This window comes from Amblyomma mixtum, chromosome 4 (genome assembly GCF_055824585.1).
Source record: "Amblyomma mixtum isolate Tamu chromosome 4, ASM5582458v1, whole genome shotgun sequence".
In the NCBI taxonomy this organism is placed as follows: Eukaryota; Metazoa; Arthropoda; class Arachnida; order Ixodida; family Ixodidae; genus Amblyomma; species Amblyomma mixtum.
The window spans coordinates 162,196,635-162,205,616 of record NC_143015.1 but is presented as its reverse complement, the minus strand read 5'-3'; the positions used below and the strand labels follow the sequence as shown (position 1 = coordinate 162,205,616).

At 47.0% G+C, this 8,982-nt stretch overlaps 1 long non-coding RNA gene across 1 annotated transcript; it reads right to left on the bottom strand.

Annotated features, from left to right (window-relative positions):
- Positions 1–353: 353 nt before the first annotated feature.
- Positions 354–2,953, bottom strand: LOC149349060 (uncharacterized). Its single transcript, XR_016292310.1, has 3 exons — positions 2,626–2,953; positions 2,470–2,558; positions 354–555 (listed from the first exon to the last, which is right to left on the bottom strand). It is a non-coding gene; the product is annotated as an uncharacterized LOC149349060 (long non-coding RNA).
- Between the last annotated feature and the right edge of the window lie 6,029 nt (positions 2,954–8,982).

Here is an 8,982-nt window from a genome sequence, read left to right as displayed (position 1 = left end):
TCACAAAGGAGTTAGCATGGCAATTAACAGAAGTATTATATACTCCTTTGCAGCTACTTTTATAGTACATTTCAGGAGTACGTGCCTGTTCCTGTTAAGTAGTTTTGACAGGAATTTTTTTTAGCAATTTCCCTTACTATAAGGTAACATTCATGATGCCCAGACGAGTTTATTATTTCACTTGATGAGGAAGCCCATTTGAAATGAAGTATTCCTATGGAAGGCTCATTTTAAAGCCTTCCCAGGAAAAATGCGTCGATGAAATTGCAGTGATTTATTTCAAACAATATTTTATTGTGTACAAAACATTTGAACCAAGTGTTCGGCAGCTTGCTTTCGATGGCTACAGAGAACCAATGTCTTGGCCCCTGTAGAAAAGAAGAAGAGTGCCTTAACCCGCGCTGTCTTTGGGTGCAGAGTTGAAATATCCCAAGGAATAAAAATAGAGATGCCACACTTGAAAGCAAGGAGGGAACCTTGAAATGCTTTGCTGTCAACATACGGGCATGTCATGCTATCGCTGGTTAAAAGGCACGACGTCAAAGGAGGCTCCTTCTGAAAGAAAGATTAGAAAAAAAAGTGCATCAGAGGAATTACACCTCTAAGCTTGAAGTATGATGTGCTTCAAGTGTAGAAGTCAAGTTCCCAAAGCAGTTCAGAGTGCACTTTTCAATAAAGTAGGTGTTGTTGAAGTTTAAACGTTTCTCGTGACAAAAGATTAGCTAGTAGAACATAGTAGGTAATCAACTAGCTATAATACATATCTGTACCCTGTCGCATGACAGCGGCTAAACGCGTTTTTCAGGGAATCAAAAATTCCAGAGAGCCGCTTTCGTAAACGTTAAGGCAATACGGCGAATGGGAAGCAGCGTCGATGGGGAACATTTTTCCCGTAAAGAATAAAACTAAAAATATAAAATGGTCTTACTGAGGCACTTGCGCATTCGCGCTGCCTTTGTCTGCGTTCCGGCACTGCAAGAAGCATTGCGATATAATTTTCTTTTTCACTTGTCAGAAGGTTCCCCACACGTTCCAGGCACCATATCAGGACCAATTATTGAAATCAGAACATGCAAACAAAAGACTGCATGTGAGCTTCCACTGCGTGTATGCAAAGCGCTATTTCCTTGATGGGAGAACCCGCAGCCGTGCATTTTGAGGGCGTCGTCATTCTGTGTACAGGCACGGCCGCTTGATACAAAGCGCAAAGCTTGGTACAGGTCAAAGGCAGGGCAAGGGTGACTAACGTAGCAGGCACTGTTAGGAATAGAAAGCTACCACCAGACCCACCCTTCGCCGCCACCTGTCGTCTGTTATGCTTTGCCCTCACATTCGTTGCCAGGATTCAAAAGAAAACATTCTACACAGGTCTATCTGGCTGGGAAAGGAATTTAAGTAGGAAAGAACGCCAACCAAAAAAAAAGCGAAAAAAAAAACACGACGGAACCTTCTTGGTTCTTACCAGGTGTGACTGCAAGCGAGTCACAACGCGTTTTTTAAGCCTTCGATTAGTCATCCGCCGGGTCACTGCTCGTAGACAGTTGATGCAAGAGGGGGATAGGGTTTCTAGGGAGAGTATAAGATTTCCTTGCGTCTGCTGAATGCGCCGTGACTCAAGTAAGAGCGTCCTGCGCGGGTGCGGCTCAGTGTCCAGCACAAGAGTTCCCTTGAAGTCAGTCTTGTCAAACCGCGCTTCGTTCCTTCATTTGTTTGACATCCGCTTTGTGCTGCTTCAATTTTTCGGGGAAGTGCTTGGTTTCGCCAATGTACTATGTCCAGCTCGAGCAGGGGATCTTGTATTCTAGCGTATGCTTTATTTTTTTTTCTTTCGCTACCTTCCCGGGATCAGCAGTCCGAACCGGAACGCTTGCCTCCACGAGTTTCACATAATGGAATGTGTTCGGAAACTGCACGCGAAGAGGAAACTTCTTTTCACATTTTTCAAATGCGAAGAGCTTACGAGATACCACATTTTGGAACTAGACGCCTAACGATCCAGAAAGGCAACGCTCAGTATGGTTGCCACCTCATGTCCGCTGCCGACAATCGCTGCTACGGTAAGACGCCACCAACTCGGAAAATGTAACAATTTAGGCAATCTGCTTGAGCGCTAAGGCTTCGCCATGTCCTGTGCTATGACTGAAAAGAAAAAAATCGCTTGCATTCTTTGCATAACAAGGCCCTCTTAAAACACAGGAAAGGAAGCAACACATTAGGGCAGGCAATGTTTTGTTCTCAGCACTGTTCGTAATCACGTGACAAAAATTTCCGGACCCCAAGGCTGTGCATTTTCACCTGCTCATTGCCTGTACATCTTTTCCATATTCATGGGGCGTGAACGCATGGAGAAAATTTGGTCCCTAGAAGAATTGACCCTACTTCCAGTCGTACATATTAACGTAAACAGCCACGACTGCAGTGCCACACTCTTTTTGAGCCGCATGCAACAACAAATTTCAAGATGCTTACTTAATGACCTCTGTGTGAGCTGGCGCCTCCGGACGACGATGAAGCCTTTCGTCTCCGTGCACCCGGGGTTCACAGCAAGCCTTCGCACACTGAAAAGGGAGTGGCGTTAAGTGCATGCGCGTATGTGGCATCAAAGGAGAGTTTAATACTGCTTACCGCTATACACGACGATGATAATCCGGTCTTTTGTATTCTTGCTGTAATACAGCGAAAGAACGAGGGGCCGTCGGTGTCGAGAAAACTGATGCGTCACACACACACCGCCATGTCGGCGCGGCGAAACGGCAGCAGCCAACACTTGTACGATGCGTAGACAATGAACGACCAGCCGCTGCTTCTGCACATATTGCTGGCTTGAGTGAGACGTTCATTGCAGCATCTTGCTGCTAAGGTCGATGATGTCCAGTCTCTTATGTCCCGACAAGCGCGCGAAAAGGAGCGGGCGGCAAGCTGGCGGCACCATGCTGGCGGCTGCGGGCAGGTCGACGCGCCACACACCGCCATGTTGGTTCGACTGAGCTAAGCTGGCTAAGCCTCTCGCGGACTGCGTCGTAGGCGATGCAACACCAAGCGTCCTCCGAACACACTGCAGACTTCACAGGCACTGTCTGTGCAGAGCACACTGCTGCGCAAGGCTGCGACGATCCGGTGTCTTGTAACATGACAAACGGGCTTGAAGCAGGAAAAGCAGAAGCGAGCAGGCAGCGACGAGCGAGCAGGCGTCGTCACCTGCAAGTGCAGCGAACCGGCAGCTGCCACTAGGCGGCGGGCAGACACTAAGGAGTGCATAAAGGGTCTGAAGGAGTATTGAAGCCGATATACTCCTGCTTGGAAAAGTAGTAAAATCATGTGAATACTTTATTTTACTCCTCCATTTCGCGACAGCGGTAAAAAAGGAGGATTTCCTCATTTTTACTACTTAAAGTCGATTGCGCAATTTTCAATAAGGAGTTTAAAAGCGGACACAAGCTATTTATACTCCTATTTGGGCTTATTTGAGTTTGCAGTGTAGGCAGGGACGAGCCAATCACGGACACTTCTAAGGCGGAAAGAGTTTTGAGATCTGGGGTTGTGATTTCGTTCGGCCAGTTGTAGATTCGCCTTCTAACTCTTCAAGATCTCCGCTACCATCATCACTTCACGTTATGTCCTTTCCGTTCATTCGTTATCGCCTTCGTCGTTCCCTTCTTTATCGAAGAGGTGATCATTATCGCCATCACGATCACCTCATCGCTTCCGAGACAGTGCACATAGTTTTGTTCAAAGAGCCACACGTGCCGTTTTAAGTAGTTTTCCTTGCGCTGCATACGCCAGGCTTGAGCCCCTCAAAAGAGTCAGACAAACTAAAGTGCAAAGAATCGAAAAAGAGATAGCCAAAAAAAAAAAAAAGAAGGGCGTTGGCAAGCCTTCACTCTAAAAGCCTCACTGACGGATTTTCCAGTGAACCGCCGAAATTGAAGAACTTTTCGCACTTCTCAAGTCTACTTCCTAGGAAAAAAGCTTCAGAACCGGCAGCCTGCCCTACTAAAACGATGCAGCGGTGGAAATTTTTCGTAGTGGACTGGAGGCCTCATGCCAGCTTAATTAGCAGGAAGTCTGCGCTTAAATGACCGGCATGTGATTGGCTGAACTTCACTTGCCAACGTGATTCGGCGGCGCTGCACGAGTGCGTCACTGCCTCAAGTTTCATCATCATCAACAGCCTGACTACGCCAACTGCAGCGGAGAGGCTTCTCCCATGTCTCTCCAATTAACCTTGTCCTCGCAAGTTGCGGCCTCTGCTCAATTCGACAAAGACAGATCTACCGAACTAGATTTTTTTAGTCATTGTTATTATAGGCAGTGTAAGGAATAGTTACAAAAAAGAAAATAGAAGCGAAGGAAGTGCATGAAAATGGTCTTCCTTAAACGCGGATGACACCATATTTCTCGAACAACACGGAAGTGCAATCCTAACAATTTAGTTTAATAGCTTGCAATCAGATCAGGAAAAGTTAGACATTGCACCTAAAAGAGCTAAGTTTTTGCCTGTAGCGACAATACAGGCTCATATATCACAGGCAACGTACGTAGATTGTGCTATGATATCTATGTTGCCTGACTGTTGTGCCCCTACCCCGTCATTTCTTGTTATTGTTAATTTACACTTCTCGAACACAGAACGCTCCCCTTCAAAGACCGCCAAAACAGCAAATGGTGTTAGCTTTGACATTACTTCCAACATTCCATGGACAATTTTTTTTCTTGCGTTATCACGTTAGACAGTCGCAGTAAACAGTGCCAATCCGGTGTCTCCAGAGTTGGATCAGCCAAGCAAATAACTTGAAGCGCAAACTGTTGTCGAAAAACGACTCCCAACTTCTTTCTTGCAGCGACACCGGAGTTTGTCGAGTGCCAAAGCAAAACAGAGTTATCCATGAGAAGCGCGGTGTAGCCAATCGCCGCCAAATCACAGGTCAGTGGAGACCTTTGAGAAGAATTGGAGCACTCAAGTTTGTAAAGGAATCCGGTTGCCCGACAAGCGAGCGCAAGCTTTGATTTTTAAGCGATTTGTCGCCAGGAATCTGAGTGAGGCAACTTTAGGAGGACAGCGGCCGAGCACAAAGGAATGCGTTCAACTTGCGGGCCTCACTCGAAGACCGGAAGTCTTGGCTCGTCTGAGACGCTGCGCTCTTTGGCCGCTCGCATTTAACCTTTCCCAGGCTTCTCGAAGCTGTCGTGTGCTTCTGCGCCCCCTGATTGAACGGCGCCAGCGAATGTTTCTTTTTTCACTTGTTTTTCAGTGCTCAGGATTGCTGGCCACTTAGAGCTATTTGCTGCGCTGCTTGTTTTCTAGTTTTATCTTGTTCCGGACGATGCTCGTACAGCTTCACTTTGTCCACTTCGCGAACACTCTCCTCTCGTTCGTCACAAACACTCTCCTCGATCTCGTTCAGAGCTCAGACACCCGAACTTGTTGACTTGCCCGCTGTTGGCTTGTATCATTTAAGTAAAGTAGTTTTCAATGCGAAAGAATCATATGTCTCACGAGACGAAAAGTCGTCTGCAGAATCTGTCGCCGGAAGTTGTCCGCAGACCGCGGCACCGGAAGTCGAGTGACGTCATAGTTGTGACGCAAGTATGGTAAAGGTTATAAAGTTAATGGTGGCGTAGTATGTCGTAATGATAGTTATTAAAGACCGGATATAAACAATGTTGTACGATGTCGTAACTGTAAACCGGATATAACGCAGTATCGAGGTATGTCGTAACTAGAAACCTGATATAGCATGTGGTAACTATAAACCGGATATAACGCAGTATCGAGGTATGGCGTAACTAGAAACCTGATATAAACGAACTGCAACGTGACAAGTATGACTTGTATTACCGGATATAACGGTATGTCGTAACTTGAAACCGGGTATAACGAACATAGCGGATATATCAAAGTATCGAAGTATGTCGTAACTTGAGAGAGAGAGAGAGAGAAACAACTTTATTTACCCGAGCTAAATACGACGTCTGCTTAGACGCCGTCGATGGGAGTGGTTCCCTCTTCACGGGACGCATATGCGTCCCTGGCCGCCTGGCCCCTGGAGATCAGGACGAGCTGGTCTTCCACGGCGGGGCTGGTTAGGTTGAAACCGGACATAACGAAGCGTCGTAGTAGGTCGTAACCGGAAACCGGATAACAAACTCATGTGAGAGAATGACACAAAAATGTTGACGTCATCAAAAATGCACGTGACATAGGATGAGTTGCAAAAGAAAGCAGAAGAAAGAAAGAGTAGAAGAAAAGGTGAACTAGAAGAAAGAGAAGCGCCTAGTCGTACGAATGAAGCGCCTAGTTAGCGTACTAGCAGCAATCAACGCTGATGCTGTCCCATTACTCCTATGCAGCTGACTGCAGTGCTCCCAAAGTTCTTATCCTCCCAAGGAAAACACACAAGCAGATCGATTGCATGTCTGTTTGTGGTGTCGTGGGGTTGATAAGTGGCATTTTCCGCATAATAAACTGAGTTGGAATTTGGCGTTCGTCCTTGTGTTGTCCTTGTTTTGACGGGCCAGTTCGCTTTTATTTATAATGTGTCTTACTACAACCAACAAGCTCAAACCGAACTCTTATTTGGAGGTGTAATGAATTGAAAAGCACATTACAGATACATATACCCTGTCCAGAATTGCATGTCGCTTGCAAGATCCCAACAACGAAAAGAAAGTGGATGGAGCTTCGCCGAAAAAAAAAAGAAACGTAGAGAAACAGGTGAATTAGGGTGGATCATGCAATGCTCACAAGAAGGAATTGATGTTCCATTAATGTAAGGGAGCTAGCAGTCACAGTGAAGTCACAGTGCGCAGTCACGGTGACTGTACTGGAACACTCACTCACTGTGAAACCGTGAAGGAGGCATTCACAGTGTGCAGAGGTCAGGTGGTGTAATGAAGCTGCAACAGCCTGTTGCCCTAAGGTCGTTGCGTCTGGCTGAGGACAGTGCTAATTGAGATAACTTCACGAGGCATATGACCTACAGTAGACTTTACCTGGTTGTTGTTGATGATAGTGATGGTGATGGTCATTAATTTCGGATAGTCTAGTGAGTCCGCCAAATATCAATTGGCAATACCTATTAATACACGGGGAAACCTTCGTAAATCTGGCACAGCGTTCATGCAGCCTGCTAGAAGCCGGCCTGCTACGTCGTTAGTAGTCGGCCCTTGCAATAACCGAGAGCTTGCGCCTGTGGTAATGTCGACCGAGTCTTGTCAAGTTAAAGCCGAGTAGCTGAACTCAAAAGAGACCCAGCAACATTTGCCGCAGGGACGGTGACTGCGGCGTTTTACCTTTAAAGCTTCGTTGCCGCATCAGTGGGTGTTCAGGCGCAGTCCTCGCCTCAGCTTCGTGCCTCTCACGTCTTCATCCACACGACTGGCGCGAACAGCGGACATACACAAACAAACACGCGGACATACACAAACAAACACACACGCTGACATTTCAGAGCATTTCAAAGATACCTACGCCAAGAAGCACTCTTTTTCAAATAGATGTAAAAAGGCTCCCTTGAGGCGTCTACCTCAGGTGATATGAATTTCTTCGAGCACTGTCGCCTACAAACCTAGCGGCAAATGAGAGCAGTTTCGTCTGTCTCACACAGCATCGAGGGATATACGCTTCGCCTAGCTTAAAGCGTGCAGCGTCAAAGAAGTTGATGTCAGCTTGATCTGATCCGCATGAAGATTTGCAAAAAAATTCAGCAACTCGAGATGTCTCGTGGTTAGCGCCAGCGAATCCGTTATCTTCATTAGCTAGGCCACTGGCTAGTGATGACTCGTTCATAAGTGCACGAAAAACTTTGCCAATTGATCCGCTGACTAGCCAACACCGCCTTGGCACCTTCCACAGCACTGCACGGTTTTAAATTAGAACGGAGCGAAACTGCGGCGGTTCCTCCACCGCCTTTGGTTTGTTTGCCTTTCGCGACGACAAGCCGCTGCCAATACCTCCGGGCGCGCTGAAAGGAAATCGCAGCCCCGTAGGCGCTAAAGCGTGGTCCGCTGAAGCGAAAGAATCGCTTCACAACGCGCCTCTGCTTTGTCTATTCTTCCATTTCAGGAGAGGTGAAGAACAAAGTTTTGATCCGTGAAATACGCACTCGCAGCAGATACGGCTTTTTCTTTCTTTCTTTCTTTCTTTGCTTGGTGCGCATCAAAAGTCACGCTGTCTTCCACTGTGCAGCCGGCAGCAGCACTAAAAAGAGTGCAGCGACGCTAAAGCGAGAACTGCGAGCTTCAGCGAACCGGAAGAGAGAGATTGTGAAGGGTTAGAGCGGTCTCGGCGACTTATCACAGCGGCACACTACGCAAGGGATCTTAGGCACTGGCTTATCGGAGAGCGTTCTCGGGTGAGACCGATTTGGTAAATCTGATAACTGATTCGTGGGTGGTCTTCACTGTGAGGTTGCATTTTGCTACGCAGCATCTGCCATGCTGTATTCCCCTTTTGCCCAATTTGTTTTGCTCGCTGTGGAGTGGTCAGAGAAATGCTAGCCAGTGCTGAATGCGTTTTTAGGGCGAGAGCTTTACTTCTCGGGCTACGACTTTCGATTTCGATGTGGACTAGACAATGACCTTCAATGCCTCACAAGGTCAAAACGAACTTTACTGCGTGATGTTATGGCCCTCGCTAAGGTAGTATGACCAAGTGATCATATGACTATGACCATTGGGTACCTGGCCTTGAAATTTTATATGAGACGGTGGGCACCACATCGACAATGACATTCAGTGCCTCAAAAGGTCAAACCAAACTTAACTGCGTGGTGGTATGGCCCAAGCTATGGTACTATGACCAAGTGATCATAGGACTATGACAACTGGGTGGCTGACCTTAATGCTTCACCCTGACATTTGATTTGAGACAGTGGAGACCATGGTTAACAGAGCTTTCGCTCGAAAGCCACGTTGGACCCCAGATATTTTTTCACTCTATAATCCAGGCTGAGCGCATTGATGAACAAAGGCCCTTTCAGG